Raw genomic sequence first — 25,469 nt, forward strand, 5'->3', positions numbered from 1 at the left:
ACATCTTTTATTTCATAGCATCAATTCTAAATTGAAAGAGGGAGCATGTCACTTTGACTTTTGTTTTTGTGAGTGGGGAGAGGCATGCTGGGCTTGGGGTCTCTGCCACACTCCACATCTCTACCTTCTCTCTGGCATGGCATAGAGATAAAGAAGGTTTGTGTCCCTTCCTGGACCCGTCATCTCACTAGAAATGACTGAGGGCAACATTGGGCAGAGTTGTTTAGGATGTCTATTTGGCTAGAAAATTTGGCTGGGATGTGGTGTGCGTGCGTGCGTGTGTCTGTCTCTTTGTGTGATGTAGGTAGTATGCTAAACATTCACTCTTAGAGGCTGTTTGCACTGAGGAGGGATGAAGTGAAATGGAGAAAAAAGCAAAACCAGCACCTACTGAGAGGTTACATATAGAGCTTACTTGATCCCCAATAGTGTAGTCCTTTATTGCCCACAGATGCTATGTTCCAAGACCCGCAGCGAAAACTTGAAACCATGTTGAGTACCAGGTGCTATGTGTTATGTTTTTTCCTATGCACAGTATTTACTATTAACTTCAGTTTATAAATTAGGCACAGTAAGAGGTTAACAACTATAACTAATAACGAAATTGAGCAATTACAACAATATGGTATAGTACAAGTTATGTGAATGCTGCTTGCTTCTCCTATACTGAGTATAGCATTGTAGCGTATTCACTTCCTGGATGGTGCAAAACTATACCACTCTTCTGCCTAGCTGGTAAGATAAAGTGAGGTGTATTCTGTAGGCTGGTTGCCAGGTACTATAATACTATGGCAGTCAGTCTCATAACAGATGTGTCTGGTGAGTGGGTAGTATATACAATGTGAATACACTGGACAAAGCCATAGCTTGTATCCCAGGTAGGATGGAATGAGCAGCATGACATTGTATCATGAAACTCAAAAAGATACACAATTTAAAACCTAATTTTTTTTGATGAAGTTTCCCATTTTGTAATTTGGACCGTGGGAGATTTTGGATTACTGAAACCGAGCAGGATGAAGCAACAGGTTAAAAAAAAAAAAAAAAAAAAAAAGAGGGCTATGATATTACCCTGGGAGGTGAAATTTTACAGCTGAGAGAGGTGAAACACAGAGTGGCTGAATAACTCACTAACAGTCACCCAGCCTGTAAATGGCAGTGCTGGATTCTGACTTACAAGTCCTGGCCTTCGAAGACAATAGTCAGGGAAACACGGGAACTGCTCTTCTCTAGCCCTGTGATTCCTTGTTAGGTTCAAAGACAGGAAGCAAACCTCTCAGGCAGAGGTAGGTCTCTTACTCTTCCAGTACTGTCATCAAGCAGTCTCTCTGATGACAGCTGATGCCTCAGCTGTGGATCCAAGTTGCTATGACGTGATTGCTTTACACAAATCTGTCATACCTTCTTGAGCCTACTCTTGGCTTTGTGCCCTTAGCATGTCCTCTGTTGATCTACTTTGGGGAAGGCCATCTTCTTAGTCTCTTAAAATTACTTACTTATTTCTCCCTGGCTGCTACTATCTCATGGGAGGAGACACAATATCCTGAATCATGTCTGTGACTCCTGAAATTAGACCAGTACCCAGCACACAGCAGGCTTTCCAATGGTCAGAACAGAGGTATTGCAGTACCAAGGAGCAGGGGAGGGTGAGATAAACACTGATTCCCAAGCTCCCCGAGTATTGCAGCATCTTGGTGAAAACGGTGTTCTCAGGATGTAAATGCAGGTTCAAGACAAGTCCCCTGCTCCTGTTCCCATACAAATGCAGTGCTGAATGACACTGGAGTGTCTCTTGAACAGCCATGCAGATCTACAAAGAAGCTGAAGTATAGTCCTTATAAACTAGAGTGCCAGTTTCTCTCTCCTTATTTTCTCTTTTCTATTCATATTTTTCTTTTAAATAGAAAACCAAACCCAAACCAGACCAAACCAAAACACTCCCCTCTGCAAACAAACAAGCAAACAAAAAAATTATCCTGAAGAGACAGGAAAAGATATTCTTGCCCCCATGCTTGTGATATATGAATTATAAAAGATTTGAAGACAATTGTAACAGCAATATTTTCATAAACCAAGATGGATAAAGATAACCACCTTTTGTGGTGCTAGAACCAGTTTCTTGAGTATGTTAGCACCACTAAGCTATGTACTCAGCCCTAAAGATACATTTATTTAATGCTAATGATGGCTTCACTTATGCAAGAATGATTGTTATTGACTACTGTTTCTTCCCATTGGATATTGAATTCCACAAAACGAAATAATTGTTAGCCATTTAATTCTTTGTTTATTAGAGCAAAATTGGTCTGAGTATTTGATTTGTGAGATTCTGAATTGTAATTCACAGTTAGGATTCTAGAACTTGTTTGTGGTAATGCCCTTGTCTCCTCAGTATAAACAGTAATTTACATTAAAAATATTTTTACAGTGAAAAACTTGATGGGAACAGATATCTGTAACACAGTTCCACTCAGGGCTCTGGATTGCTCTCCATGGACTGCTGATGTTATTTTTCTGTCTTCATCTTTAAACTTGCAAGGAGATCCTTGCTATTTCCTGGTCCAGAGAAAGGCAGTTTATCCTTTGATGGTAGCAAAAATGTAGGAACTAAAAGGAAGGATGGAAAGGAGTAGGAGGACCTAGAATCCCATGATATTTAGGCATCTTGAGTAGCTAGTGAACTGTGGGAAAATGTAAAGCCTTCGTAGCATGGACGGCTGCAGGTGGATTTTATTATAGCACTAATACTTGAGGTCTTGGTTTTAGGGCTCTGTTTAAAATCATGATCTTCTGACATAATCTATAAAAGTGTTTCTATAGTATGTCTATCAAGAACCATAAAAGCAATATACCAAAACTAAATGCCTATATAAATGTAAATTTTACTTTAAAGAGCATCTCATAACTAAAGTAACGTCACATACTCTCCTGCAAGTTCTAGTCACCTTGAATAAAGAACATAGGGCAGGATGTTATATAACCATAGGATTCCTGGGGCATTTGGGAATCTTCAAGCTATGAAAGTCATGTGATGTGTTTTTCTTTTCCACACACACCAGTGTTCCAAATTACCTGCAGTGACATTAGCAAGGGCAGGTTTATGGTAGGCAGGAAATTTTGACAAACACCATTAATGTATTTGGGTGTCTTCATCAGTTTGGGGTGCTATAGAACAATGTTTAGTAGACTATATGACTCACAAACATGAGCAATTGACACTCTGTAGGTGTAAGACCAAGATTGTGAGACATTGCAGTGTTTTTAGAGAAGATTCTTTTGTGCAGCATGATAGAGAGCAGAGAAAGGAAGAGAGCTTTCATAGCTTTTCTTTAAGGGTAGTAATCTCATTCATGAGAAGGCTTCTGTTATGACCTAATCACACTCCAAAGGCTCAACTTGTTAACTCTATCACATGAGGTTTAGGATTTCAATTGACCAACATTTTAGATATATGGATAGACATTCAGTATATTACATTAGGTATGGAAATCTTAAAAACTGCCGGTTGCAGATTTGGGAAACATTCATGCTCTTCGCATGGTATCTCCACTAGGGAGGGGCATAAGTAGTAGGCAGAAGTGAATAGGACATAATGCTGACATTGAGAAGTAACAGCACCACCAAGAGGTAGTTGCTCTTTAGAAGAACAGGATGAGGAGTTTATAAATCAAGAGATTATAGGTTTTGAATTCGTGAATTTTACTTGAAAGAATAAGTTTATCCCACTGCTGTGGGATGTTCTGTATGGCAAATGTGTTGCTAATTAGTCAATAAATAAAACACTGATTGGCCATTGGCTAGGCAGGAAGTGTAGGCGGGACAAGGAGGAGAATAAAGCTGGGAAGTGGAAGGCTGAGTCAGAGAGACACTGCTAGCCACCACGATGAGAAACAGCATGTGAAGATGGCGGTAAGCCACGAGCCACGTGGCAAGGTATAGATTAATGGAAATGGATTAATTTAAGCTGTAAGAACAGTTAGCAAGAAGCCTGCCACGGCCACACAGTTTGTAACCAATATAAGTCTCTGTGTTTACTTGGTTGGGTCTGAGTGGCTGTGGGACTGGCAGGTGAGAGAGATTTGCCCTGACCATGGGCCAGGCAGGAAAACTTAAGCTACAAATGGCGTCCAACGTGGTGGCAAGAGTTTCCACCTAAAAACTGAGAAAAAAGATTCTAAAACGGAACTAAAAACAGCTTCCTAATTGTCTCTCTCAAATGAGCGGCACCTGCCGGTTTGAGCTACTGGTGGGTTCCTAGCGTGCGTGCTCAACCTGCAGTATGGCGGGAATGAGGCCTCTGCAAGTGGCACATTAAGCTGCTTGGTGGATTTAGCCTTTGCTAGTACAAAACAAAAAAAGAGGTTTCTGGGCTATACGCTGCTGGGATAAAAGCATAGACCCACGATAGCTCCCAGAGCTGGTGGTAAACGTAGCCATGTTGGGAAGCTGAGGTGGGCGGAGCCAGCAGCCACAGCTGCTGCAGTTTAAGGCAATAAATTCACAATAAGACAGATTCATATGTAATAGTTTACAATGTGTGTAAAATATACGTAGGCTTGAAAGAGACAAAAAAGGAATATATACAGTTATATAAAGAAATAAATAGTTTTTAAAAATAAAGTCTTTAAAGAGACAGTAAAGGTAGTATAAAAAATAAGCCACGTAAAAATGGATATTACACAGAGAATCTGGATTGTGTTGTCTTTGGGATTTTTAACTGCAGAAAAACATTTGATTGTAAAAGATGTTGAGTTATGCCAAAATGTATATTTTAAAGGTACCTTGACTTCAAAATTTGGATATAAGGATATATTGCTTTGGAAAGGAGACTCTGCTTTTGTTCCCACAGAAAGCCACAGGCTATGGATTTGTTCAAGATTAAGATACATCAGGTTTGACCAGCCAAGACCCCTGAAAGGTCTCCGATGACACCATGGCCCAGATGATCCAACATCCAGAACCGTTTCAAGGCGCCTGGCTCAGATGATACAGCCTCATGGACTATTCCATAATCCTAAAATTTTCTTTGTTTCCCCATAAGATACAGTGCCCCCCTCCAGCAGGAAGTAGTAAGAGAAGCTACGCCCAAATTCCCAAATTATATGTAATTTTACTTTGTTAAGGTTAAAACCTTCCTTTTTGAAAAAAAAAGGGGGGGGAAGTGCTGTGGGATGTTCTGTATGGCAAATGTGTTGCTAATTAGTCAATAAATAAAACACTGATTGGCCATTGGCTAGGCAGGAAGTGTAGGCGGGACAAGGAGGAGAATAAAGCTGGGAAGTGGAAGGCTGAGTCAGAGAGACACTGCTAGCCACCACGATGAGAAACAGCATGTGAAGATGGCGGTAAGCCATGAGCCACGTGGCAAGGTATAGATTAATGGAAATGGATTAATTTAAGCTGTAAGAACAGTTAGCAAGAAGCCTGCCACAGCCATACAGTTTGTAACCAATATAAGTCTCTGTGTTTACTTGGTTGGGTCTGAGTGGCTGTGGGACTGGCAGGTGAGAGAGATTTGCCCTGACCATGGGCCAGGCAGGAAAACTTAAGCTACATCCCACCTTAGATTAGAACAGGAAAAAAGAATACTGTTAATGGTGGAGTAGGAAACTAACATCTGCCATGTTTCTAGAGAAACAGAGAAATGACAGGAAATCTTGATGGCACTTATAAACTCTCAGATTTGACTGTCTCAGATCTCCTGTTGGCACATCATCCAGTTTTCAGAACATGGTTTTCCTCATTGGTTTGGTCAGCATATTGGTTTGAGTTTTATCCAGAACAAGCTTTGGAACTTGGCCTATTTCCTTCTAGAGTGCCTATAAACTTCTATTATAACACGGTCTCTCAATGATGTGACATAAGGTTCATTCAGATTTCCACCGCTAATGACTAGTATCTTTCCAGTCTGACTTGGCACAGCAAAGCAGGACACCCTGAAAGTAACGAATCTCTAATTTTATGCCCCAAATGGAACCATCATTTCAGGAGACTAACCACATTTAAGAAGGTGTGGTGCAAGGATCAGGAACAAGAATCAATATTTGCCCCTGGATACAACATCCCTACACCATGTTTCTTCAGCCATCTGCCAAGATGGGCTTGGGAATAGTGAGTTTAGCCTACATCTCCATGTGGTCCAATGACCTGCCATATCTTTTAAAGGATCTATCATTTCCCAGCTAGGGCCACACTTCAACGCATGAGCCCTTTCTGTGCTGTTTAAAATCTGAACAGTTATGTTCTTGATTTTTGATGGAGCCTGTATGCAGTTTCCCACGGGAGAATGTCTACCATCCTTCTGTGAGTTAATGGCTCACAGTGCCCAAAGTGTATTTGTGAATCTGATTTCATGTTCACTAAGGATTGGTTGTAGCTTTACTGCACTAAGACTCCATCCATCTTGTAGATGGTCATAACTGGGACTTTCTAGGTTCATGGTAGAGGGAAAGAAACTAGGTTAACTAACTCCATGAAGGTTTTTAATGTATAGTCTGAGATTTCATAGTCCCAAATAGGCATGGTCAGTATGGGAAGAATTATAATTTTTGGAGCAAAGGCCGATACGGTAGCATATCATCCCATAATAAAATAGAATACTAAAGGGTTATCTTCTTCCTCATTTTCTACCAGGGATTCTAATGCCATGTGTACTACAATATGCACCGTGTTCTTGATTTTCTTTGCCTTTCTCTCCTCCCTTGCTCATCTGGCAATCTTCCCTTTAAGTGTAACCTCCCCCACAGTGATCTTTCTAATGGATATGAGATGTGATTTCTTCTTTCTATCATGGTTCTTATCACATGATTCTGTTCTACTGAATTATAGTCATGAGGGACCTATTTTCCCTCAAGAGTTAGGGACGTTCTTGAGGACATAGTATGTGTCTTATTCATCTGCAGTCTAACTCAGGGGCTGCTGTGTATTTGAGAATCAGACTTTTATTGAATATTTGATAAGCTCAGTAACAAAAAAAAAAGCAGATAGAACGAGCCACTCTCTAGCCCAGTCCTTGTTTAGATTAGTGTTTGTCAAACCATCTATGATGAAAGATTATGTAGAAATTACTAACTTGAGAGTGCTAGAGACAGCTCAGTTGATAAAGTGTTTGCCACACAAGCGTGAGTATCTGAGTTTGATCTTCAGAACAAACATGTAAGGAAAGCTGGGCATGGTGTAATGTGTTTGTAATCCCAGAGCTCGTGCTATAGGTACAGAGATGGGTGGATCCCTGGCGTTTGCTTCCTAGCCAGTCTAGTGAGAGAGACCATGCTTGAAAATTAAAGTGAATGGCAACCAAGGACAAATACAAGAGACTGTCCTCTGGCCTTCATGTGAGTTCACATATATGTATGTCCATGCATACACAAATATTCATAACACATGCATACACACAATTGCTAATTAGATACAAGCCAACACTTTGGTAAAACTCCATGAAAACATTGGAGGAATAATTGAGAACATGTCAAACTGTTATTAGAGTAATCATTTTGTGGCATGTGGTATAGCTGGAGAGAAGTCCCGCCAAGCCCTGGCAGTCCAACAGCCCACTTATAAAATAAACACACAGATGCTTATATTATTTAAACTGTTTGACCTAATGGCTCAGGCTTCTAGCTATCTAGTTCTTACATCTTAAATTAATCCATTTCTATAAATCTATACCTTGCCACGTGGCTCGTGGCTTACCGGCATCTTCACATGCTGCTTGTCATGGCGGCAGCTGGCAGTGTCTCCCTCCACCTTCCTGTTCTCTTAATTCTCCTCTCTGTTAGTCCCGCCTATACTTCCTGCCTGGCTACTGGCCAATCAGTGTTTTATTTATTGACCAATCAGAGCAACACATTTGACATACAGACCATCCCACAGCAATGTAGGTTGCATTTGGGATAGTGATAGGTTAGATTCATTTATTCACTCAACGATATTTACTGAGTTCCTCTGTATAACAGGTAATGTATGAGGAACAAGGGATTCAGCAATGAACAAGATGGAGAAATTTCCCACTCTTCAAGAGCCTACTCACTAGTGGGTCAAGAGAAAAGTAAGCAAGCACATCAATAAATAATTTGACTTCAAATTGTGATTAATACTATACAGGAAGTAGAAGAAAATAATGAGACAGAGTGATTGAACAGGGAGGTTATTTATGAAAGTAGTCAGTGAGGTTGGCACTTTAGCAGAAACCTGAACATTCTAGGCAGGCAAAGCATAAAAATGTTGAAATCTCAAAAAGGAAAAAAGGCTTAGAACAGTCTAAGAACTGAGAGAAGGCCGATGCAACTAGTGTCTGAGGATCAAGTCTGAGAGTCAAAACAAAGGCAGTTCATTAAGGACTTGTAGACAATGGTCAAATGTTTTGAGTTTTGAAAAAGACAATATGGAAACTATTGTAAGATTTAGAGTGGAGACACCTCTGTTTTGGTTTACAACAGGAACAAATTAGTCTGGCATCGATGTGGTGAGTGGATTTTGTGGATAAAATAGGTCATTACTGAAGTCCTTGTGAGCAATGGAGAAGACTCATCTCAGTGGTAGTTGTGACAGTGGATGGAAATTAGATTCAGGATGTATTTTGTGTAGAGAGCCAATGAATCCACTAGTGCATCAAATATTAGATGTGAAGGAAAATAGAAGTCAAGGATTGCTACTAACTTTAGTGTGTAAGTAAATACAAACAAAAGGATGGGGAAGATGGGAATAATTTCACGCCAGTGATAGTAGGCATAAAACTGGAACATAAAGATCTGTAAAACAGTTCTCTATTAATGTGCTTGGAATAGTTTTGTGTAATATGACTTACCCAGGAAATTTCACTTTATTTTTCTAAAAGAAAACCCTGATATTTATTCAAAGTTTCTTAAAAACCTCCTAATGAATTATTTCTTCTTATTAGTTCAGAAAAATTTCTTGATCAATTTTCTAATTCTGAGCCAGGATTTATCCTATGATAAACCCATAGGTCATGGGCTACAATATCATGCTGTGCAAATACATTTATGGGAACACACAAACCTAGCTGGGATTTAGAACACATGTATGAACATTTATCTTATTTTAAGTCATAATTCTAAAGTAAAGAATTGTTATAGATTTTATTATGACAATATAATTAAAGTTGAAATAAATAACTAAATATAAAATATTTATTTATTTATTTATTTATTTATTTATTTATTTATTTATTTTGTTTTTTCAAGACAGGGTTTCTCTGTGTAGTTTTGGTGCCTGTCCTGGATCTTGCTCTGTAGACCAGGCTGGCCTCGAACTCACAGAGAACCGCCTGGCTCTGCCTCCTGAGTGCTGGGATTAAAGGTGTGCACCACCACTGCCTGGCATATATAAAATGCTTTTATGGATATTTTAAAATACTGACAATTTAAAAATAAATTAAAATAAATAAAACAGTATAAAATATTACATGACATTTATATGGTGTGATTAATTGGAGACTTTGAGGAGGAAAATTAAAAAGTTAAAACATTTTATTTTACTCCTTAGCTTGTGGATTTTAGGCTCTAAGGATTCAAATCTGAAGTGTAAGGGGGAGCTGCCATGGCTGTGGTTGCTGTATAAGGCCTTCATTTATTTGTTTGTTTATTTGTTTAACACTCCACAGAGACCAAGAAAAAGAATTTCTCCTGTTGTCTTCCCTGAACGTTTTAATCTTATGATGTGTTATCATTTTACTCCCCAAAAGCTATCATTTCAAACCCTAGCATTTTTTTGGGTGTGGTCTCTAGCTGGGATTTAGAACTATATAGAGCAACAAAAAATGTTCAGAGACTGTACTAGATAGAATGGTTCCTATGGACATTACTTCTGCACGTAGGAGCTTATGTTTCTAGGTTGTTGACTGTTTCACAATTCATTTCCTTCCATGGACTGATGATCCAGTTTTATACTTCAGCTGTGATTGTCTCCTTTCTGTAAGTTCATTCATTTATGGGACAGTCTAATTTTTTTCAATGTTTTCTTCCCAATGTTAATAGAGTTACGTAGCACCAGGTTTCAGCATTCCTGTACATTGCCAGAGATCCCAGTCTGTCTCAGTATTTCTGACTTACACTTGTCTTCCAATTGTAGATACCTTAATTTTCCATCCTATGTCTTTTATATTTCACAATGCAGCTAAAGGTTTAGCATGCTGATATCTTGCCTCCTTTTTAAATTGTAGTCCATTTCCTTCTTTGTGCCGTTGTAATTTTGTTTGTGTCAAACGTTCCTTTCATAGTCATGGAAACTTAGTCTGAAGCAAATACAGTCAATTCTATAAGCATTTAATTGTTCACTTAATTATTGGTTGGATGTGGGATTATGCACATGCCTGTTCTAATTTGTCTGTTTAACCTATCAGCCTCACAGTGAGGTGTGTTAGTGTTTTCTTTTCTGATTGTGCACATGTCAACCTCATCTCATTCTGCCAAATTTTCATTCATACATCTGAAAATTTCTTCTTATGTCTCCAGACTTTTGATACTTTTTAATTATCATTGGCTTACTTACATTTGCAGACTCATTTCCTTGCAACTTTTGGCATCTTTTGTCTCTTTGAGCCTTAGTTCATCATACATTGAAAATGACTTTGAGCTTTCTGTCTAGTATTTCTAGAGGTTTGGAATGGTTTTCATATCCTTTTCTAGGGCCCAGAGTTGAGAGGTTTCATCCACTTTACATCATTGAATCAGATCACTGAGGGAGAGGGTGTACAATGAAGAGAAGTACCGGGCAGGCTGATCTTCAGGGGTTCCATTATTTAGATGACAAATGAAGATGAGATAAATCTTAGCATGGCCTGATTTTATTTCATGATCTCTTCAAACTCTTTCTCCTTCACAGGACTTATACATCCTCAAGGATGTCAGAAACAAATAACAGGCAAGAAAACACAGGTCAGAATTCCACAAGCACTCATTAATATCTTAATCAAAAATGTGGTAATAAGGACATTGGAAAATATGATGTCTTTGAGAAGGCAGCTTGTTTTTCTTTGTACATTGAGATGTGTCAAAATGGTCTTTTTCTCTTATAGAGTGTTAAGGATAAAGAAACTTCTATTGCTGGTATTTCATAAAACTGATGTGGTGTTTGCTTTTATTTGTTTTATATTGAGCCCTCTGGCAAAAGTCAGCATCAACGCTGTTTCTTGTCAATCTTAAGAGAGGGAGAGAGTGAAGGCGGAAGGCTTCTGACTTTGTGTTCTCGGAAAGAAAAAGTAATAAAGAAAGCAGCAAGGACAGATAAAAGATGAGCGGATTTACAACCTCAACTGTACTCTAGGGATAAGGAAACATGAAAAGACCTGCACTATTAAGACAACGAGATTAGACTAAATCCTGAAACTTCTGAAGGATTTTAGATATCAGCTAAATTTCCCGATACCTCTTATTTGTCAGAAATGTTATAAAATCTTGTCTCTGACAACACCCAGAATGATTCTGCAATTTTAAAATTAAGAATCACTAGACACAGAGGGACAGGATTAAATAAATTACATAGAGATTATAAACCCCATGAACAATTAATAGAGATTTGAATGTTGGAAAGGGGCTGGGAAGCTGTAAAATTCTGACTGACACATTCTCCCGTGGGAAACTGCATACAGCTGCATCAAAAATCAAGAACATGACTGTTCAGATTTTAAACAGCACAGAAAGGGCTCATGCGTTGAAGTGTGGCCCTAGCTGGGAAATGACAGACCCTTTAAGAGATATGGCAGGTCATTAGACCAATGTCCCTACAGGGGGGCAGTGGGGCCTCTGGCTCTTTCCTCATTTTCTTTACTCTCTGTCTGCCTTTATTTCAGGTAGTTTGGTTGTGGAGGTCTTCTGTTTAAGGACACTTGCACTACTTCACTTCCCAGTTTTGCATTATTTTTGTGGTTTCTCACAATGTGCATTCTCCTTGCATAATTTATTTCTGGTATGCTTTTAATTGTGGTCCTTAAGGTGATTAATCTATATCTCTGTTCCAGACTCTTGATTAGTTCCAGAGTGTATATTCAAATACCCACTTTGTCTAGATCTGAACCCAGAATATATCCTCCTCAAATTGTTTATTCTTTATTTATTTTCAGAAAATTATGATTCCTTCTTGCCTAATACAAAGAAGAACTCATCAGATCTCACCTTTGTTCAACTGATCACTCAGTACAATGGAGTCTAATTGTCTAGAATTCTGCCATGTATTCCCCTCCATCTGGCTGTCCCCAGTGTGAAAGGTGACATCATCTTTCTGTGCCTGCTCCACTGCCTCTTTTCTTAGTTTATCTTCCTTAAGCTTACCTTGCTTCTCTTTAATTTTTCTGCACAATGGTGCTTGGCCATGCATATCTGATCCTGCCACTTCCCAGCTAAAGCTCCTCACACACTTCTCAAGACTATAGTATAAACAGAGCCATTCCAATTTTAAAAACTATTGAAGTATTCTAAAAGGTGTTTGTATCTTAGCATGGCAGAGGCTTTTAAAAGCAACTCAGGAAATCTAGGAGGCATAAAGGAAAAATGGATGGTTCATTGTATGGTAGTAGATATCTTGCCTGCCTGGTTCATCTTTGGCTGTTGTCTGTGAGCAACACTGCTGTGGTTCAGTTCATCTTTGCCCCAGTCTCCTTGAGGATGTAGGGCACTGTGGGAAAAATATAATGGGAGTCAGGAAATGTCTTTGAGCATGCTATCCTTGTCTGAGAACGCTAACAGGCACTTGTACACTGTTTTTGCTAAAAAGCATTGATTCCACTTTTGGGCCTATGAAGTAGTCAAAGCCAGGATTTCTGGCCTCTCTGCCTTTATTTTGTATCTGTCTTTTTTAGTTTGGTTAGATTGCTGTTGGACTTCATATCATAGTTGCATTAACCACTCAAGGAATGTCCATCAAGCAACAGGCATTATGATACTAACTTACTTCATTCCTCTTCAGGGCTAAAACCACAAGGTTAGTCATTGTCCTAAACCTGCAGTCACCTTGCATCCCCCTGGTGAGGGCAATTCTCTATGCTGGCAGGGCTGCACTGTTGGGGAGGAATGCTGTCTGATGGGAACGAAGCTGCTCTCCTCAGTAAGGACTTTTCTGAACTGCCTTGCAGAATCAGAGTGGAGATAACAGTTGTCATTTCACACCTTGACCAAGACTACTTATGCATGCCTCTTGTCCTGTCCCAGCTCCACCTTATTTAAACCTAAAGCTAATGTCTGTGCCTTAAATATAGACTGTGGTGGATGGGGTAGTTCACTGGACCCCTTTCTTCACAATGTATACATTGCTCAAACCTTCTTTCTGTGCTTTTCATCACTATTTATCTCTTTATTTGGCATATTGAGATGGTTGTCTAAGCCTCCCCATTTGGGATTCCAGGAGCTGATGCTTTTTGTCCTACAACTCCAGAAACAAAATGAAGCAGGGAGGTTAGGGAAAACTACCTACCAATACCTTAATTTTGACTTCTAGTCCTCAAAGTTGAGGAAATAAGTTTTCAAGCTCCCCTATTCTACTCTGTGGTATGTTGTTATAGATGCCTCAGCAATCAGTGGTCATCACACTCCTCTTCTCCAGAGGATGTGACATCTTGTCAAGACCAGCATGCTCTGGGAATGTTGTTTCTTGTACTGTTTTCTTCACGGCTGTGATCAATCAACACTCTCAGTGTTACATTTGTGTTTGTTTCTGGGATTAATATTGGATTTGGGTAAGACTGAGTGCTGGAGAGATAACTGAATTCACAAAGTAGTTGGTAGCAAGTCCTTTCTACACTGAAAGAGAAAGTCCTGACCACTCTGGGTAGTTTCCTCTCAGAGATCCTAACTCATCTTCTGGCTTTGGGTCACCTACCACTTATGGCGGGGCATTTCTATGTATCACTCACTGTTTAACATTGTACCTGATTAAAATATTTCTAGAGTTTGTTCTTAAAAGACCCATGGTTTTCTCCTGCAAACATTTACTTGGGCTGAGAGACTCACTCTTTTTCTGGCTTTGGAATACCTTTTCCCTGAAGAGTGGACTCATGGAGAAATTTTGTTAGACTTGATTTTACAAGGGAAAACCAGTTCTGTTTGGTTAGCCAGGAAGCCAGTAGATGCAGGCTGATTAAAAACTCTTTTTTACAAAATGCAGCAGTGAGAATGGAAAATGTAATAAAGCTGAAATCAGAGGCATAACTTTCTCTTTGCTTCTTAGCATTACTATAATTTTCCTCCTGGAGGCTGCTTTATTGAAGTATAGTTTAATCTACTTTGTATAAGAGCCGATTCAGGCCAAGATGACTGGCACACCTCACAATGACTCAGCAGAGGAGGAGTAAGCCACTGATGGAAAGGGAACCAGCCGTTTTTCACTGAGTGGTACCGTGTGATGACTGAGGACTGGGGTCACTGCGGCAGCAGTTGGCTTCTTGAGGGACTGTCGGCCTATAAGCAGTCCTGTGTTGCTGCGAAGAGTATTCATGGCAGCAGAAGTGAATTGTGGTTCCTCACATGTGGCCACATCTTGATCCCTGTAACCTGGAGTGCTGCCTTATATGGCAAAGGGCCTTTTCAGGTGTGCCTGGAATGAGTGTGTTGAGGTGGGAAGACTCTTGGATGATTGAAGTGAGCCTAATTTGATCACATGGGTCCTTCAAGCAGGCACATCAGGAATGGACGTCACATCATGAGGGACACACTATGATGGCTCTAAAGATGGAGGAGAGGTAACAGGCAGTTCTAGCATTCTCTAGAAGCTGAAAAGAAGCAAGAACACAGATGCAACTTAGAACCTCTCCAAGAATGGAGCCGTGACCTGGCAACACTTTTATTTTTGCTCAGTGAGGTTCTGTTTGAATTTCAACTTCTAGAACCATCATACTTCACAATTCTGTTGAGTTAAACTCTCTAATTTGTGGTAATTTGTAATATCTGCCACAGGAAAACAGGATACTATCGACTCTCATGATTAAAAACCCTCTCATTTCTCTGCATCCAGGGAAAATACCTCTACCTCCCTCCACCAACACTCATCCTTGAATGTGCCTTTCAAATTTTCCTGTTAGCTCGACACTGACTTCTTGAGGTTATAAACAGACCAATTAAAGAATGTTGAAGAGAGAGATAGCTAAAATCCATTGAGCTCTCTAAGATCACGTCTGCCGTAGCTTATTATTCTATCTAAGACCTCTGATTGAAGATTGCTTCTGCTGCTGAGAGTCTGTCTAGACCTTTGACAGTGTTGCATTATGTCAATGGTGAAATAAATAAGTTTTCTCTCACGGCCTTGTTATGGAGTACACTCTTCCATTATAGCGCATCTTAAATTTATTTCTTATCATTTATTTTAGTTATGTATAAGAGTCTACAGAATTATGTGACATTTGAAAATAAGAAATGTATTCATGCCTTTCTTCTTTAAAAGAAGATGGTAAGACTTTTTATATATATGAAACCTGTATATACTGGAAACTTAGGAATTTTATCTTGGTGGCCTAAAATTTTACATTATTGTTCATGAAGTAGTGATTTCTTAAATGTGATATATTCATTCAAATGACAGTAAACTAAATGCATTATCTAGAGTCACAAACACTTTAAGCCATCAAGAAGAACCTGGGATCATCTGCATTAATCATTCTGGACTGAGCAGAACAGGTTCAAACTGACATGAGACCCTTCGTGAATCTGAGTGGGTCTTCAGTTTTAATTCCAACGGTAACAAATAATCCTTTTGTTTGTGTTCTTTTGAGGATATTTTTGGTTCTCTAGAGTTCAGGAAACTCCTTTTCCCAAGCCAGACCTCAAGTGATCAGTGACTTAGTGTTAATTTTATTATATGTTTCATTCTATTTTGATACATAAACAACATTTGTTCTCAATCATTACTGTTGGGCACATATCAGGGTAATATGCCCATTAAGCAGTGTCATAATTACTGGCTGATATAATAGATTAATATTCATTACTTTGGGCAAACTGTAGGTTGTTGGCCAGTAATGTCAGTTTCAGATGACTTGAGCATCACTGAGGTATCTGTAGCACATCTCTGACACTAAGGTGATGTACGATGTGTTTTCTGTACACTGTGAATATGTGTTGCTCCCAGTGGTTAATAAATAAAACTGCTTTGGCCTATGGCAAGGCAGCATAGAACCATTTATTTTTCCCATGATTGATCCCAATCAGATCCAGTCAGACTCTCTTCCCGTTGGAGGTGAATGAGTGGTTGAGCATTGAGTCAAGGTCTTGTCATGTAGACCAGGCTGGCCTTAAGCTCTTCATTATTATGTTTTTTTTTTTTTTTTTGGTTCCACTTCCCCAGTACTGGGATCACAGGTATGCACCACCTCATCCAGCCACATTCTTCTCATTTGACTCTGCTTCTATAGACCTGTTTCCACACTGGAATAACAGATTCCAGATCTGGTTTTAAAGGTGTCGATTTCTTATCTACATGCCTCTATGGCAATAAATTTGCTGAGATTTCTCCTTTTATAAATACATAGACTCATGTGCCAGAATTTCTGTGAAACTGGGGAATTTAGGACTAGGCAGCTGATTCTTTTGTTGGTTTCTTGTTCTTGTCAAGGATTCCTTAGCTTAAGAAAGAAGAGGGTGGAATTAATGAAGAATAGTGGAGAAAAGGTGGGAGCGCATCTTTACATGTCCATGAGTTTAGGTAGGGAACTCTCTTTCAGGCACTTGCTTGATGCCACGCTGAGTTGAATGCCTTTTGCTGTGTACTCAGTGTGCAGCAGTTTATGTTCCATAGCTCTGTCTGTACCCATCTCCATATGCCAAGCTCCTTGATATCAGGGAGCACATTCTCTCATTCTCTACATCTCCAAGGAGGAGCAGTGTCTGGTTCATTGGTGGCTTTCTTGAATGTTAATTAAACTGAGCTGTTCAAATGTCAACAGTATAATCAGTAAAGTCTCTGGTAATGCAAATAACAGAAGCAGATGACAGATGTTTAACAAAGGTATGGAATGGTATGGAGAAGGTAGTTTAGCAGTGCTATTTCATTTGGGCTTAATCTATATCAAGCCATTGAGAATAGGGGAATAGTAGATGTAAGCTAAGTGTTAACTGTGCTAGAGGGCATCTGTACAGTGGAGTGTGATGCAGTCATTTTACCATGTCTGCTATGCACAGACTGTCAAGAAAAAGAAAACTTGGTAGTGATTTACCTGAGTGTAAGATCTCTAATAAAACATCACAGTGTTGAAACTTTGAGGGATCCTAAAACTCTTTCCCAGTGATCTAAATGCCTCCTCACTGTTTTGTAAGGAAGGAAAAGGTAGCCTCTGAGAAATGCTTTTATGCAGCACCATAATGATCAGTGACTTTTAGTGTTAATTTTATTATAAGTTTCATTCTATTTTGATACATAAACCACATTTGTTCTCAATCATCACTGTTGGGCACATATCAGGGTAATATGCTCAATAAGCAGTGTCATAATTACTGGCTGATATAATAGATTAATATTAATTACTTTGGGCATCCTGTAGGTTGTTGGCCAGTAATGTCAGTTTCAGATGACTTGAGCATCACTGAGGTATGTGTAGCACATCTCTGTGAGACACTAAGGTAATGTGGGACGTGTTTCTGTACACTGTGAATATGTGTTGCTCCCAGTGGTTAATAAATAAAACTTCTTTGGCCTATGGCAAGGCAGCATAGAGCCAGGCAAGAAATCCAAGCAGAAATACAGGGGAAGAAGGGCGGAGTCTGGGAGATGCCATCCAGTTGCCCAAGGAGTAACATGCCAGCAGACCGGTAACATTGCATGGCCACATGCAATACCTAGATTATTAGAAATGGGTTAATTTAAATGTAAGAGGTAGTTGGTAATAAGCCTGAGCCATTGGCCAAGCATTTATAAGTAATATAAAGCTGCTGAATGATTATTTACAAGTGGCCACAGGACAAGGCAGGACACAGAAAAGCATCAATTTACAAATGGTGCCCAACATGGGGCTCAAACCCACCACTCTGAGATTAAGAGTCTTGGGGGGGGGGACAGAAAAGCCTCCATTTACATTAAGGCTTGTGTTTTATGTTGTCACTTAAAAGCTTCATGACCTTTGAAAACTTACTTCACTTCTCTATGCCTTCTTTTTTTTTTTTTTTAAAGTTTGTAAAACAAGAATGATAATAGTGCTAACAAAGATTTTTGGTGTTCATGGGAAGATTAAGTAAAGCTATGCACCTAACAGAGTTTGCACAGAGAAATGTACCTGCCATCTCTGATGATGATTGAAGTCAATTGTACAAAATGTGGTCATTTATACAAAGTAGTGAAAGAAGCATGTGGTAGCAGGAATTTCATGCCTGCCAATGGCTCCCTTTTAGGCAAATGAGCTCTGGTTTTTGGCTGGTATATTGCTGTTAAATATTTTCCAACCTTCTTTTCATATGGGATCACATAGAGAGAAAACAGAGAGAGAAAATTTCTTTTTATTTCCTTCTTGATGCTTATTTATGATGTGTGTGTGATGGCTGGAGCTCCATCTTCTGTATTGGGACATTAGCACGTGACCACATGTAGAGATAGTGGCAAGGAGATTAGAAGCAATGTGCTCCAGATTGGAAAACAAAAGAAACTTCATTCTCCTTGTCTTATTCACTATTATTTTAATTTTTTTCATGACAGGTACATCAATGACCTTGATATGATTGCTCTTTAAATTAAAAACATAGATTTAAAAAAAACTGTACCAAGATCTTTAAAGAAAGCTTCAGATGCATCTCTGTTTTGGAAATGGAAATGAACTATGGAGGAAGTGCTAAAATCAGTATGTAGACACAGAGTCAAATGAAAACAATGCCTTTCAAGGAAGGTAAATTTAATTCTAAGGATGGGTGGGTGGGGAGAGGGCACACAGAAAGCTTGGAAGGTGAGGTGGCCAGGGATCAGCTGAGTTTGGGGTGGAACACTCTACAGAGCACATATATAGTTAAGCGTGAGCCTGTGACCCAGTACTTTTCCATTCTTTCTTCCTCAGTATGTTTGCCTTCATTTCTGAGGCTTAAGCAAAAAGCCAGGTGTGTATGCATTATTGAGTTCTGAAAAATAGGATCGATCCTGTTTTTCATGCTGTTTACAGATGCGTGGTTCCGGCAGCTTATGCTATTGACAAGAGGCACATTTCTGCTTCTTCAAGCGTCTTTAAAGGATCAGAGTGGATGAGCTATAGGCTACACAAAGCAGACAATGCTGCTAAGCACAAACTGGCTGCCAACTATAGCCTGATTGTGATGGAAATTAATCTCATTGAAAGACCAGAACAGCCTCAAAATGGGGAGACAATTGGAGGGTTAATGTTATAAAATATTGGGTTTTACTTGGTTGAAAATGGGTATAAATTCTGAAGGACATAGAAGATAGACCATCTGTTGTTTGTATTCTCATTTATTTTGTTTAGTTCCCTCACTTCACCATCCAATATAATTAGGCTCAGTGTTTAAACAAGCTAAGAGGGGACCCAGTTGCAATACTGGTTTTCTCTTTCACAAGCAATCTGTCAGCCTCAACTTCAGTGGCAGAGCCATCATTTGAGCTTCTTTGTAGGTGAGTAATTTCTAACTTCAAGGAAACAGTATATCTAGTAAAAACAGACCAATGTGTTCCTTCTTTATCGATAAGTCCTTCCTCCCATACACAAAGGGAAATGACGTCTTCTCCCACAATAATTGCATGGACACCAGGCAACTCTGAGAACTCAGAAATGACTCTTTGGGAATGTTAAAATTTATAGGTAGATATGCCACGACTTAACAATAGGATTACCACAATACATCATAAGAATCTACCTAATTTTTGGAATTTTGCTCAGCAACACAGCACAGTGTAGAGTGTAGACACCATCCACTTGTCGTCATATGGCTGACTAGGAATAGTGGTTCTCTACTGATGCTTAGGATTGCTTAAGAGCTTCATATCACATATTGGCAGTCCAGGAAAAGAGCAAAATCCACACCGGAAAGTATGATTTCTAGGGCTTAGAGTATAGCTCCATTCTTACTTAGTATGCATGAATCCCTGGGACCAGTCCGCAGCACTGTATAAATTATCTGCAGTAGCAGCCTTTGGAAGGCAGGAGCATCAGAAGTAAAAGGTCATCCTTGGTCCTGTAGTGAGTTTGAGGCCAGTTTGTGATACAGGAGATCTTGTTGCAGACGAGCAAGCAGGCAGAGACAAAGTATGGTTTCTGTGACAAAGTATCACTTTTATACCACAGTAAAGTGGCACAACTGTAAGTCAGACCATAAAGTTGAGATGGGTCTGCATTGTACATACATTTGAACAGTGTGAAGAACCTTAAACAGGAGGTCCCATTTGGTGTTTGGAGCCCACTACCTATGATGGGACACCTCACACAGCCTTGAGGCAGGGGGAGGGGCTTGGACCTGCCTCTACTAAATATACCTCCCCATGGGAGGCCTTACCTTCATGTAGGAGGGAATAGGGGGTGGGTTGGGAGGGGGAGGCTGGAGGAGCAGGAGGAGGGAAGAGGGGAATCTTCCATTGGTATGTAAAATGAATTAAAATTTTTTTTCTTAATTAAAAAAAAAAGAAAAAAAAAAAGAACCCTAAACAAGCCCTCAAGGATAAGCCATGTGGTTTCGTAAGTTCTATGACTGGATATATGTATATATTTTTTAAACTCAGGAACCCTTTTTATTTTAAATATTCCTCAGTGTTCAAGTTCCCCAGGATTATGCCTTTTGTGATTCCGGGTTTCTCATCTTTAACTCACTTTCTCAAGTTTTTCCATGGAGTCTCTTGTGTTCCAGACAGCCCTGTCCATGTCAGCATGTTTTAGAAGTTCTGATTCCCTCTCTCTTTTCACAAATGGAGTTTAGAGTTTGGATTGTTTTCTTAGACAGATGTTATCCATTTGGTTCTTCAGGCATGATGAAGAGCTAGCTGTTTGTTAGGAAGTAGGATTTAGGATGCATCATTTCTTTTGAGAAGTTTCATTTGGAGCCAGGGGTAATGAACAAGAAAATCCATTGGCTCTGAGAGAGGTACTCTCTGTTGTCATTTTGCATGAGAATTATTAAAATGTTTTTATCATCTGTGCCTTTCAAGGTTTGAAACAGCCAGTCTTTCGAAGAATTTTTACAGAAGTGAACTATGGAACTCTTCATGCATGTGAGAGCTGCTTTGGAATTTTATAAATAGGCATGTGATGTCTACATCACTCATAACAGAAACCGAGAGCATCTTTGGCTTGCCTGGTGGTTACATGTGATACAGAATTATAATTATGAATAATTCACAGGGCTTTGTTGTCTCCTGTGCCTGACTACTTTTAATGCAGGGAAGGATTTTTCACTGTGGTACTCCAGATGTGAATTACACAGCTTCCTTTTGTAACAGCTGCTCTAGAATTATGTGAGCTCATTGGGAATACCATAGAAAACAGAAATCTGTGCTCCTTAGCTTTGTAGAGATACAGCTTCAAAACTTTTCTCCAAGGACTGGCCCATCAAGCATTTTTAACATATATGATGATCTGATGGGTCATGTCAGACCACAAATCCTTATATCCTTGATGCATATGTACAAAAAAAAAAGAAAATTTTTATTCATCATCTGGGTGAACAATATCAAATCCCATAAAATAAGATAAAACACACAGAAGACTGGGTGAATTATATGTATCCACTTAACAAGAAACATACAATAGTATTTTTAGTATTCCTCATTATACAAGAAAGTGATCTCTCTCTCTCATTTTCACTTAAAGAATAAGGGTTTGTTTCAAGGAATATGTAAAAGAGGCTGCTCTTTAGTGCTACATGTTAGGTCTGGCTTGGACCAGTTGGGATATAGATAGAGGAATCAGGTGATACAGACTACAGCACCACCTTATTTTAAAAGCATCTGGATTGGAGAAAATGGTTTATTTTTGCAGACACACAAGCATATATTTCCCTTCATTAGATTTGAGATGTTTTGGATACAGAAAGGGAGTAGAAAAGAGGAAGCAAGAAGAGTTCCTAAGTTTTTGTTTGGGCAACCGGATTGTAGTTGCGTATTAAAATGAGGAAGCGCCGGGTGGTGGTGGAGCACGCCTTTAATCCCAGCATGGCAGATCTCTGTGAGTTCGAGGCCAGCCTGGTCTCCAAAGCGAGTTCCAGGAAAGGCGCAAAGCTACACAGAGAAACCTCGTCTCAAAAAGCCAAATAAATAAATAAATAAATAAATAAATAAATAAATAAATAAATAAATAAATTAAAAAAAATAAAATGAGGAAGCAATAGATTTGGGAGCACACTAGAGGGACCAAGGGTTCTCTGGTGCAGAGGTGGACCCTAAAAGAAATAGTGTTGACTATAAGACTCCACACCTGGGTGGAAATATTAAACGAAGCTGGATTCAATCTGCCTCTCTGGGCTAGTTATTTACCATTTAGAGAGTTCCAAAGATTGTGGAATTTTAGAACTCGAAAAAATATTTTTCATTTTTTGAAAAGTATAGAGTAGTTGCAAGTTGATGTCAGCCTCACTGGACATAGTCAGTGTTTTTAAGATAAAAAAAAAATACTAAAAACTGAGACACACTGGAGAGCACAGCCGGCAAAGTGCTGAATTAAGTGTTAGGAGTGGATGTAGTAGTTAGACTGCAGGAGGGTGTTCATTTTTATTTGCATTTTTATAGGTGCTTCTGTCTATCTTCAAGCCACCATGCCTACATCTGGAAATAAGGAAAAAGGAAAGAGGGGGTCTTTATACCATTGCTCGAAACAAACAAAACAAAACAAACAGAAAACAAAACGAAAAATCAAAACTGCATGACCATAGTCAACATACATGGGTCTTCCTCACAGAGAGTTTGTATTTGAATTGCTCCTTTCCAGTCAAATAATTAGATGAAAGTTTCTGGATGCTTATGGTTACCAAGATACTGGACTAAACATATTATTCTGTTTTGGGCATGTGTATCTTTTAGCAACTTCTTTTTAAAAACTGGGCCTGTTATTTGATATTTCTCATGTGGATAGAGTCATTCTGATCATATACATTATTTTGAAGAGCATTGAGAGTTTAGTCAATTGCCTAAGTAAAACTTGAAAGCTAAGAGATAGTGTGATTGCTTTATGTCTAGTATCCACTTATGAGTGAGTACATACCATGTTTGTCTTTCTGAGTCTGGGTTACCTCACTCAGGATGATATTTTCTAATTCCAGGGGAATCTGTGGCCAATATGTCAAATTAAATAAAAAAAAAAGAAAATTTGCAGTGGATAGAATAAATGGATCCTTTAAAAGTGAAAAAAAAAAAGAGAGATAGTGTGATTGTGAATCAGCTGTGAGCAAGGTGTTCTGGATGAATCCAGCTAAGCTTGGTATGGTGGTTACTCAGAGTTGCAACTTGACTGCCTTAACCTAAACCCAAGTGACTTGTGAGGGATTTTTCTTAATTAAATCATTAGAAGTGGGAAGACTGACTTCTAATCTGGGCCACAACTTCTGCTGGCAGCCTGTATAAAGGACGTGGAAAAAGGAAGCTTGCTCTTTTCACCTGTTTGCTCTCATTCTCATGAGCAAGTCTGTTCCTGCACTGACATTAGAGACCACTTATTCAGAACTCTGGAGTATACTGAAGGCCAGCGGAGAGTCCCAGCCTTGTGGACCGAATAAGTACTGAATTCTTGGACCTTCCATTGGCAGACAGCCATAGGTGGACTAGCTGGACCAGAGCCTGTAAGCCATTCTAATAAATCCCCTATCTGTTTATTCATTTTATAAGTTCTGTTCCTCTAGAGAAGCCCCACTAATACACTTGGGAAGATATTTACCTGTGTGGACCTGAATACTTCCTAAACGGCTTGTACCATCTCAGGCTGCTTGATTGATAAACAAAAGTCAGGACAGCAAAGAAAGAAGCAAGCTTCCTTTTTCCTCTGTGGTAGAGGGGAAAAATCAGAGGCATTCTGGTGTCAGAATGATGACTGAATTAGAGGGAGATGAGCAGTTGCAGAGCTCTCTCTCATAAATCTCACTCAGGAGGGAAATGCAAGACAGATAGTTTCACTTAGAGACAAGACTGCAGCAATCCTCAGAGACAGCATACATTGATAGTAAAGTGACAAATGTAATTTCAGCTGCAAGAACACTCTGTCACCTGCCAACTGAGCCAATGGCTTGGCTAAAATGTGGGCGAGAGGAAAGCATGCCAATGAAAGCTTGAACAGAAGAAAGGGTTTTCAGAACAAATCTGAAGTCAGCTCAAGCAATAAGGTCTTGGGCTAGTGGTTTCTTTCTTAATTGCTTCTAACTTAAGGAGGGTATCTTGTGTTTGATCTGGACTTGTCAGATTGCTATTTTTAAGGTAGAATAGCTTTTTAAAAGGTTGGGAAATATTGAAATGGGCTGTAGAGTTTTGTTGTTGGCTTCTGCAGGAAGATGAAAATATGATGTTTTATCTCTAAATTAGTTTACCGTCGCTGTCCGTCATTCACACTGTCCTTATCAATAATACCTGTCCTAGGTTGAAAATTGCATGTCAGATACTGCCTTTGACCCTGTTGTGAAGTGCTGCAACTTCCTTGTTTAATTTCTTCTTCACCGTTTTAGATGCCAACTGTTTCATTTATTCATTTGTCTGGTCAGTCACTCACAAAACTGTTTATGGATCGTGTGAGTGTTTATGAGTCATGTTTATGAGTCAGGTGAGTGACAGTGTGGGTGGTGAAGGGGGTTGCAGATCAAGGGGGTAAATGGTATTTTAGATGTACAGAGCACGTGCAGGAGGCACAGGAGGGAATGAGCAACTCGCCTATGATTCGTACACGGCTGGGTTCCATTGCTCTGTGATGTAATTCCAGTCACTGCTCCTAACAAATGAAGCAAGAGCCATCTTGCAAAGTTAAATGAAATCACGTCACTGGGCTTCTTGAGAAGTCGCTGGAGCGCCTGTCGTAGGCCCAAGAACAGTCGTATTTCTGAACAGTTGACAAGACTTTTTAGCTTGTGCGTTATAGAAGCCCGCAGCTGACAGGACCTCTCTTTCTCCTCAGCAGGCAGCATGAGCACAACGGAGAAGGACTTCTTCTGTCTAGTCTCTCAGCCACTTACGGCTTAGTCTTGGCTTGTTTGGTTCTTTCACGTTTGTCTTGTCTGTCCTGTTTTCACCTGAAGCGTAGCCTGCACGGGAGCAGCGTTTGCACCAAGTGGCCCTTACACTCCCGTGACTGCTTCCGTAGCACAAAAGAGAACATTACCTCACATCAGAAGATTCCTTCTTCCCACCTCTCAGCCACTAGCCAGCCATTCCCAAAAGTTAGCCACTATGGCGACTAGTATGCTTTAGCGCTTTCATGTTAGTTAATTGGATGGGTATAGATGAGTGTCCAGTTGTACTTTGGATTTGCTTCTTCTTAAGGAGAAATGCTTGTTGTCTTTCCATATCCTTCCCCCCTTTACTATTCTTGTTAGTATTTTCTATCAACATTTTTATGTTGGGCATTTGGTCTGCTTCTCAAT

Source organism: Peromyscus eremicus, chromosome 13 (genome assembly GCF_949786415.1).
Source record: "Peromyscus eremicus chromosome 13, PerEre_H2_v1, whole genome shotgun sequence".
Classification (NCBI taxonomy): domain Eukaryota; kingdom Metazoa; phylum Chordata; class Mammalia; order Rodentia; family Cricetidae; genus Peromyscus; species Peromyscus eremicus.